This window comes from Pongo pygmaeus, chromosome 3 (assembly GCF_028885625.2).
Source record: "Pongo pygmaeus isolate AG05252 chromosome 3, NHGRI_mPonPyg2-v2.0_pri, whole genome shotgun sequence".
In the NCBI taxonomy this organism is placed as follows: Eukaryota; Metazoa; Chordata; class Mammalia; order Primates; family Hominidae; genus Pongo; species Pongo pygmaeus.
Window position 1 is genome coordinate 143,182,567 of NC_072376.2, and position 10,277 is coordinate 143,192,843.

Sequence of the window (10,277 nt, forward strand, 5' to 3'; positions counted from 1 at the left end):
TTTTCTGTATACTTTAAATTACTTTACATAATACAATACATAAATTACATAATACAATACATAAATTACATAATACAATGTATTTTCTGTATACTTTACATAATATAATGTATTTTCTGTATACTTTAAATTACAATGTATTTTCCGTATACTTTAAATTACTTTACATAATACAATGTAAATTATATGTAAAGAGTTGCTATACTGTATTATTTTTTATTTCTATTGTTTAGTATTATTTACATATTTATTCATTTTTGACTACTTTAGAGCTGCAGTTGGTTGAATCCACTGATGTGGAACCTGTGGATATGTAAGGCTGACTATAGGTAGAAAAGACAGTAAATAAATTCATTTTTTTGAAACTAAATAGCAATCAATAAGAAAAGAAAATAAATTCAGCTTATTCTTTGATAAATATTTACTGAGCTCTTAGTATGTTATTTGTATCCAGGATCTAGTGGTAAAGAAGACAATTTGGGTCTAATACAAAGTTTAGCTTATTTTCTACACTGAAAACTTGTACCAAATTTATGAAAATAAGCTAAAATTGATATGGATTCTTAGTGTAGATTAAAAGTTAAATCAGTAAAAAATGTTCAGCAGATTGTGGGTAAAGATCTAAATGGAATTAAATGTATTTCTATTGTAAGTAAGATGAACAATAGCATGTAAATAATTATTTAAGAATCATATTTGTGTTTGTGGGAAGAATAAATAATAAAAAATACAAAGATCAGAGAAAATCCGTACCAGGACTGCCTTGGAAATTAAGATGGTCAGAAATAGAACAAAGAACGTGGGCAACAAGCAAAGAAATGACAAGATAATTTTTATATCCACAGATACCGAAGGTTCAGTAAAAGATATGTAGGTTAATAAATGATGTGTAGTACCCGATAATGAAGAAAGATTAAAAATTATTTGACAGGTTAAACTGCAATTATTTGAAATGTTAAAACATATACACTCTCCATAATGTATCCTCAGATCAGATTGCAATGGATAAGAACAAACAAGGAAAAACAGCAAATTTAAAAAATAAAAATAAAAATGAGACTTGAGCATCTGTGGATTTTGGAATCCAAGGGGTGTTCTGGAAATAAATATGGCTAATAAATTAGAGGTAATGATTTAGATCCCATAATTCTAACATAGAGAGAAAGCCAAATGATACAACTGTAAAAGGAAGACAAAGTCTAGGAAATCATTGAGACTTACCCTCATAAATCTACATGTAGGAGTCAGTATTAAAAATTATTACTTAATAGCTTCTATGCTTATGTTACTAAAATGAGATCAGATTTGAGAAGAAGAGAATAGGAAATTTAGTTAAAGAAACTCCTATAACTTTCAAGCTTTGTTGTGGAGAACAGAATCCTTTTTAGCTAGTATAGCTAGTATAGCACAAAGATAGCCAAGAATGGCTATCTTACATAATTTCTAGGACATAGAGAGAATCAAACTTATATACTATACAGTCAGGAACAAATGAAGCTGTGTGAAACACTTAACTGTATGCAGAAACAATTGCTAAAGATGCTGCCACTCGCTAGAGACCAGTAACCGGTTCTTTGTCACAGATGCCTAAGAAGAAAAGCCACTCAACAAAGTTCTCTCTGGGAACAGATACCACTTCACGTTGCCCTGCTTTGTCAAAATATCATACTGCAGACTAACTGCAAATAAATCTGACAAATGTAGTTTTTGGTTTTCCAGCATTCATGGTACCAGGAGACATGCTAGAGGGGATCGGAATAGGTGTGGAGAGCCAAACTGTTGTATTTACTGCAACCTGGCATTCACTGGCTCTATTCATCAGGATCCCAACATTATAAAAGGAATGTAATATGAAATATATTATGACAGGCATTCTAAAAAATCTCTGGGGATAGAACTCTAAGGTAAGTAGAGGTTAGCTAAGCAGGACCATAATAGATATGCTTTTAATTATTAGTTTCTCCAAATGGCTGTAGAAAGTAGGGAGGTTAGGAGTGGCAGGCAGGGTGGAATATAAAACTGGTATATTTAAACATTAGATGATTATGGTGATCTCAGAATACACGCTGTCAAAAAGTAGTTTAAAAAAATATTTGGCCTATGAACACAAGAGCTATAGTGTGGCTAAATGCATATGATTTTGATTAAAAAACAATATGCAGATCAGTTAACCTCAAGAGGGTGGTGAAGGCAAAGCTCACAGGGCGTTTATTACCTCATTGAGGTTTTTAATTAACATGAATCAGCAAATTCTATTTGGAATGAAAACCTTGGAAGACAATAATTCAAGAAGATACAAGGGACACAGAGTTTGTGAATTCGGTTGGTAGATGCCAATTTAAATTTAAGTTTGAGAAGGCAGGTATTGATTGTATTTAGGAAGAAAATTATCTGAATAGATGCTGGAGATCAGTCAAGGTAATAGATTCAGCTTAGTTTGTTAATTATATATCATGAGGTGCTAGAATAGGTTAAAAACTTTAAGTTCATTAATCATTACAGAAATACCTCTTGAGAAGCCAGGAATAATCCCAAGGGAACCTCGAGATGTGGTTATCTTACATTCTTGTGTTAGTCTGTTTGGGCTGCTATAACAAAATTCCCAGACTTGGTAGCTTTTAAACAACAGAAAATTATTTCTCACATTTATGGAGGCAGATAAATCCAAGATTATGGCGCCAGCAGATTCCGTATCTAGTGAACGGCTGTTTCCTTGTTCGTAGATGGCACCTTCTAACTGTGTCCTCAGATGACGGAAGAGGCAAGGCAGCTCACTTGGGCCTCTTTTATAAGGGAACTAATTCCATTCATGAGGACTGTACCTTTATTACCTAATCGCTTCCCAAGGCCTCACCTCCTAACAGCATCATCTTGGGGGTTAGGATTTCCCCATAAGAATTTTGGAGTGACAACTTTCAGACCCTAGCAAAGACATAACATAGGTTGCAGGTGAGTCCCAATGAGATTTGAGGTTTCTGAAGTGCACCAAGAAACTGCAGATAACACATTCTATTCCAGAAAGTAATGGTAGATATTAACTTACTGAGAGATAACAAATTATGTTTCTGCAATGTTCAAATGTTTTAGAAAGGCTAGTTCACAAACCTAATGTTTCTTGGAGTCCTGGAGTCTTACTAATTTTATGTAGCACATTATAAGCTACAAATTCAAATTGTTCTCATAATAGCAGTTTACACAGATATGATAACAGAGGGGACTCTTGAAAAACTATAATTATCTTAATTATAGCAAATTGATTCATTTCTTCAAGAAATATTTAATGATTGCCACATTCTAGGCACTGTGTTACAACAGTAAGAAAAACAATATCTCCGATCTTCTAAAACTTTTAATCTGGAGTTCCAAGACAGATGGCTTTATGTGCTATGAAGAAAAGTAAGACAGGATAAGGGAGATTGAGATTGGATTGATGAGAAGGGGATTTATATTCCATATAGAGCATTCAGTCAAAGTCTCAGGAACATTGTAGTAGGAACCTAAAAGATGGATTAAGATGTGGTTGTTTAAGAGATGAGAATTCTAATTAGAATAAAAATCAGGGTAAATGACTTGCGACAGAAGTATGATTTTTATAATCAGTAAGAAAGGATGCTTATCTGCCTGGAATGGAGTATAAAAGGAGAGAAGAGAAGTGAAGTGAAGAGATAGAAGGCCAGTTCAAAATGTGTTGTCCATGGGAACAGAGTTCTGAAATGAGTTCTAATTTTATCATACATCTACTTCTTTTTAGAACAATTTTTTCTTAAATGTCTGACATATAACAGAAATGTAGAAATTTGTAAAAATTGCTTTTAGATTTATAATAGTTAATGAAAGTATCAAATGTATTAAATAAGGTCTAAAAATTGTTTTGCTTGATTTTTTAAAGAGTGATAACATATTAACTTACTCAAATATAAAATGTAAAGTATTTAAATAAGCTTGACACTAATGGAGAGTGGAAAATTCCCATAAAATGAAAAAAAAAAAAACTAGTACTACATTTGATATTAATTTAATAACATTATATATTGTGTTAAATATCAGCCATATGATAAAAATAAGCACAGTATGCCTTACAAGTATGTAAAGTCTTTTATATGCAATACAACAATAACAAAATATGAATAATAGTAGTCAGAATGGGATAGGACCAAATTTTGGTTTCTATTGAAAATATGGTGCCTGTGGGAGCAGAGTTCTGAAACAGGTTCTAATTTTAACATACATCCCATTTTCAGCAGGAGAGCACTAACTGTATTTCATCCTCTATTTTCTACTGTGCAAATATGCCTTTTACTTTGAATGCTTGTCCATCAAGTTGGAATATAATCTGCCTCGCTCAGACACCCGCCATTTACAATGTGCTTTCATTTACAATGTTCCAAAGGGGTTCTTTTTAAAGCAAATGTTTGCTGAAGGCTAGCATTCATGTAGAAAAGTTCACAAATTCTAAGTCTAAAGACTTCATGCATTTTTGCAAAGTGAACCTATCATGTAACTGCTACTATCATAAAGATAGTGAGTAGGTGGTCACTCAAGCGTGTGGCCTGGAATTTAGAATTTGATGAAACACGGTACAGGCAAGCAGGGGGCTCTGTGGTAAGCATCACAGAACCTGAAAGAACACCAAGATCACAGAACTTATTTGCCTCTTGAAAACATTTTAGAGAATAAAACACATAATATCACTAGTATACCAGGTATAAACAATAAAATAGAGGTAAAGTATCCAAGATCCTTAGAATTTGATAGAAGTGGTTAAAATATTTCTTAATAAAACTTACAATAAAACAATGTAATATCTAAAAGAACAAATTTTTGAAAAGTGTAAGGCAAACCTTTCTCTTATTTTCTTCACATTACTATTACTGCATAAAATGGGATTTTAAAAAATAACTTTCCTACGTTGGGACAGTACCTGTGAGGCCTAATCATTCCTTCACACAGGAAAATAAGCAACTTTTCAGGAGAGATTGGGGAGCTTATTATGCATTAAATTATTTTATTCTGGAGGTGAGGCTTCAAAAAGCAACCTGATGGACCATTGGCACACTACAGAGTAATAGGTTGTGAGTTCCCAGAGATAAAGACTTTCTGCCAGTATGAACTAATCTAATTTATTTTCAGGGGAGAATACATATTTGTTTGAGACAGAAGGCTTAAGTCTTGTATAGGTTAAAGCTAAATATGAATAAAGTGCTTGAAGCCTCCACATGCTAACAAGTAGAAAAATGTCTAGAGTAACTACAGAGACTTGGAAAAAAAAAAATGTAAGCCCAATGAGTCTCAGTTTTTTTTTTCTCAAAAGGCTCAATAATCCATACCTCATCTAACTATTTTTATCTTACAATTGTGCCTTTGACATTCTCTTTGACATATCAGCTAATCAGACTCCATTCTTGTATTCCTCTGTCTTTTTCACTCAAACTTTTTTCTGTTGCTATCTGAAATTCCTACTTTATTATCAAAAATGCATCCCACCTTCAATTTCTTTAATGATTATTTCCTGCTTCTTCCATTCTTAGGAGAAGCTAGCTTCCCCTGCAGTACTATCAGGTAGCAACTGATCTTTTTCTAACAGTTTGTACACTGCACTATGTAGAAGTGGAACTCTTGTCTTCCTCACTCTGAGTCTCTGCTGGACAACTAAGATTCTGCTAACTTATAAACAGGCAAAATAAACAACAAAACCAACAAATATGCACATGCACACATACAACTCAAACTTCTTTCTTGTGTTTTGTCTACTACAATCATCTAATTTTGACTATTATTTACAAATATCCTGATTGTGCCTCCTCATTTGCTGAAACAGTTGGATCCTGTTGAGTCATGCAGTTGCTTTGGCCCACACAACACGTTGAACTCAGTTCGCAGAGGTCTCATCATCTTCAAACATCCCCTCTATTTCACTCTAACTTTTCTCCATAGCCATAATGTGATATTTACCTTAATCTACTCTACTTTTCAGTAATTAGAAATCCTATTCTGTGAATGAATTTCCATTTCTTCCACTTTATTCATTAAATACTCTCATCTAAAAACCTCATGTGTACCTCTAATATGCGCACATTTCTGTTTATTTGCTGATAACCCTTAAAATTTTGATTTCATGAGCCAAGCTTTTTTATCATTCTCTTGTCATTATTTTAATCCCCTTGATTCTTTGTCTCTTTATTATATTTATCCATAAAAATTATACCTGAAGACAAATCAAACTTTTTTTTTAAGATTTTCTCTGCTCCATGGACATAATCATAAAACAGGGATGCCTGATTTTAGTATAAATTCATGGACACCAAACTCAAACCATCACTTAAAGCTGCCAAGTGCCTTTATTTAGTTAACTTTTCCCATATCCTAAAAAAAAACTATTTCAAACTTTCACTCCTCTCAGATCTCTGAGTACCCCCCCACATCTCACCCACCCACGGTCTTCAACAAATAACTTTGTATCCTAAATGAAAAAAAAAGTAAAAGAAGAATAGAAGGAAGGAAGGAAGGAAGGAAAGGCAGGCAGGCAGGCCCAGAGCTTATTCAATTTCTAACAAAAGTATTTACAAATATTTTTGCTTTGAAAATCATAGTTTATTCTCTTATCCTAAAACACAGCAGATTTTTCCTCTGCTAAGTTAAATCCCTTCAGTTATTTTTTACCTTTTATGTATGTACATTATATTCTAATGGTCTCTCATACTTCTATGTTCTCATCCTATTCCTTTGTACTAATATCTTTCCATCAATATGATCAGATCACCATGTCTAATGGCACTGCCCAGACCTCACTAGTATCTCTTTTGTTTTACAATGAATATTTTGAAAATATGGCTCTTCTTATCTATTTCTATTTCTTATTGTTTTACTCATTTCTCAACTGACTGCAACTTCCACCCGTCCACATCATGAAAACTGCACTTGCTAAGTCACACATGGAATCCATGTCTCCAAAACAAATAGGTGTTTTTCTAATCACCAAATTGGTCACTTTAGAGGTATTTTATTTACCCCTTTGTTTCTGAGACACTAATTATTTCTGGCATTTCTCCTATACATCTGTTTGCTTCCTTTCAGGCTTTTTTTTTTTTTTTTTTTTTGGCCAGTTTCTCTTTTTTTCCCCTCTATTTCTTGACACTTTACTCACCCCATACTGTACTTTTAAGTCAGTCAGACACATCCAAACTTATAACCTGCATATTTGTGACTCTCAATTCTGTACTTTAGTTATAGCCATCTGTTTGTACTTCCAAATCTATACACAATATTAAAAATACCTCACACGTTGTATATGTCAAGCACTGTTTACAGTAATTTGCATATATTCTCACAGTATCCAATGAGGTAGGTATATGGAGTATTCTCGTTATTATATATAGATCATAAAACAGAAACAAAGAATACAAATAATTTACTCGTTTACACAAGTTGTGGGAATGAAATTTAGATAATCCAGCTAGTCTCCAGCCTATGTTCTCGACTACCACACTACAGTACTTCCCCAACTGCCTAGCCGATATTCCCATATGGATGTCCCCAAAGATTATCAACTCAACATGTCCAATGTTGAATTCATGTTATTATCAAATATTAATCATTTTGTAGTTGTTCTATTATCAATAAATGACATTTTCTATTTAGCAGATAAAGAAAAAAACCTGGATTTATACTTCACACATTCCTTCCCAGGACAATTCATATTCATCAATCCATTGTGTTTTAATGATTTTAGAGTTTAACAACTCCTTTAGTGCCACATTACTACAACTCAAAATAAAAAATCTCTTGCCTAGGTTGCTATAATACTTTTCTAACTTGCTTCTTTACATCCAGCCTCAAACAGCAATCATTTCCCTTACTGGAATATTCAAATCACATGTTATTGCAGTGCTAACAACTTATTAAATTGCCTCAAACTATTATTTTCCCTTACTGGAATATTCAAATCACATGTTATTCCAGTGCTAACAACTTATTAAATTGCCTCATACTATTATTTTCCCTTACTGGAATATTCAAATCACATGTTATTCCAGTGCTAACAACTTATTAAATTGCCTAAAACTATTTTTAAAATAAAGTCTAAGGTTCTTTATATGGACCACACTTTACTCCTTTATTGACACTAGACAATATTCCACGTGGTAGACGCTCTCTCAACCTAGATATCTGGGTAAATATATACAATAAAGAGTCCTCTCCCCTTTCTTGAGGTACAATTTAATCAAGAGAAATAAATTTGAATGTATATGTTTTGATTTTGTTATGTTCACCGTTATTAATACATAAGCCTAGGGAAATCTGATTAATATCCTGTACTCCTCCTCAGTAGTTGGCACCTTGAAATTATTTGATTATTTGTAAATATTTATTTTAAAATTTATCTTGCTGGTAGACCATATCTTGATGGAGAGAGAAGTTTTAACAGTCCAATTTATCCCTGTGCCTAAATAAAAATAAATAATAGACAGTATACATAGTGTATATATTTTTATATTATAAAAGTACACGCATATGTGTGTGTGTATGTGTGTGTGAGTATTATATATATAGTCTCTGGCCCCATTAATCTTATACTCAAAAGAAAAAAAACAAATATGACCATTAATGTGCATGAAGTTTAGGTGCCTGATAATAAAATAGAAATGAATATACACTGCAGATAAGCATCAATATGTTAGAATTTTCCACCTCACTCATTTGCCTTTTCATATTTTGTAACATAAAGACCTTTAAAAATATTGTAACTTATTATGTTTATACATTTTCTTCCTTAAAACCTTTAAGCAGAGAAATTTCCAAAATTGTGAATGAAAGTAAGTTATATGCAGTTATATTTTACAGCATTATGTCATTGCTGATCAGAGACAATGAAGAAAATGTCCAGTATATTTTTTACTTTATATTATTATTTCTTATTCTCTCACTTGAGAGTAATATGATGTTCTATAGTGCTAGAGAGGTCACATAGAGGAAGTGAGAGTTCAACTAATATCTAAAAAATGACATGGAGTTGGACAGGTAACAACAGCATACATGAAAGTCTAGAAATAGGGAGAGATTGACATTGTTGAGAATTTTAGATATTAACAATATAGATGGATTCAAACTGTGAATGCGCATGGGAGGCAGGGGAAAGGGACAGAAAAGAAGGTGGAGAGACAGAGGTAGGTTACGGATAATAAGGGACATACAATCTACACTAATAAGTTTTGTTTAAAGGAATATAAAATCTTTGGAAAGTTTGAATAATGAAATGGCTGTTTCATGATTTGGGCAAACATAGCTAAATAAAACCAATATGATCTTTAATGTAATGAAGTTAATGGTACAGTCGGACTCAAATAAGCAAATTATAGTTCCAGTTCAAAAGGATCATTTTTGATGATTTATAGGGTATTCACCTGTACAGTAGAGTTTTCCAGAGGCTACATAACATGTGATATTATAATACTTTGAATATCCAAAATGAGACTCCAACTGGTTCCATTAAGCCAGAAATTGAAAAGATTTGAAAAAATGTGAAACAACTATTCTCACCAATTGTTTGCTATGGAAATACTTATTTCTCATAAAATATAATTTATGTTAACATACAATTGGTTTATTGTTTTATAAATAAATGAATTAAAGTTCTTAGTCTCAATGTAAGATAAGGTAATTATAAATAGAAATAATTTACATAAACAAAAGATTGTGGTGACCTCAATGATTGTTAAGGATGGCAAGGGATCCTGAAACCAAAACATCTGAGATTCATTTTTCTATTGGGTAGAGAATTTAAGCTTACAATATTTTCCTTTTTAAAATTATTATCTGTGTCCCTCTCCCTTTTTGATTGCCTATGCAATCAATGATCCCTAATTAGAGAAGGAGAAACTACATTTTTATTTATAAGAGATTCTCCAAAATACAGAAAAAATTTAAGCAAATTTACTTTTCATTTTATAGAGTCTGTGCTATTTGTTAAATATGCATTACATATATTTAGCAAGCCAAAAATAAGATTGTCTCTAGAATTTCTAAAAATGTATGATGCCTTACTAGCTCTATAGAACATCTACTGTCTTACTATTTAACAAATAATTTTTTTCCCATGAATCAGATTGCATGAATATCTAGAAAATCATAACTTCATGCAGAGGTATTCTAACAGTTAACGTACTGAAATAATATCCCTCCTCAAGGATAGAACATATATTTTAGACATACCTATGTGTAGGGAAATTTATGTCATATAGGGATGTTCAAGTCAACCGAGAAAAGAAAAATTAAGTAGC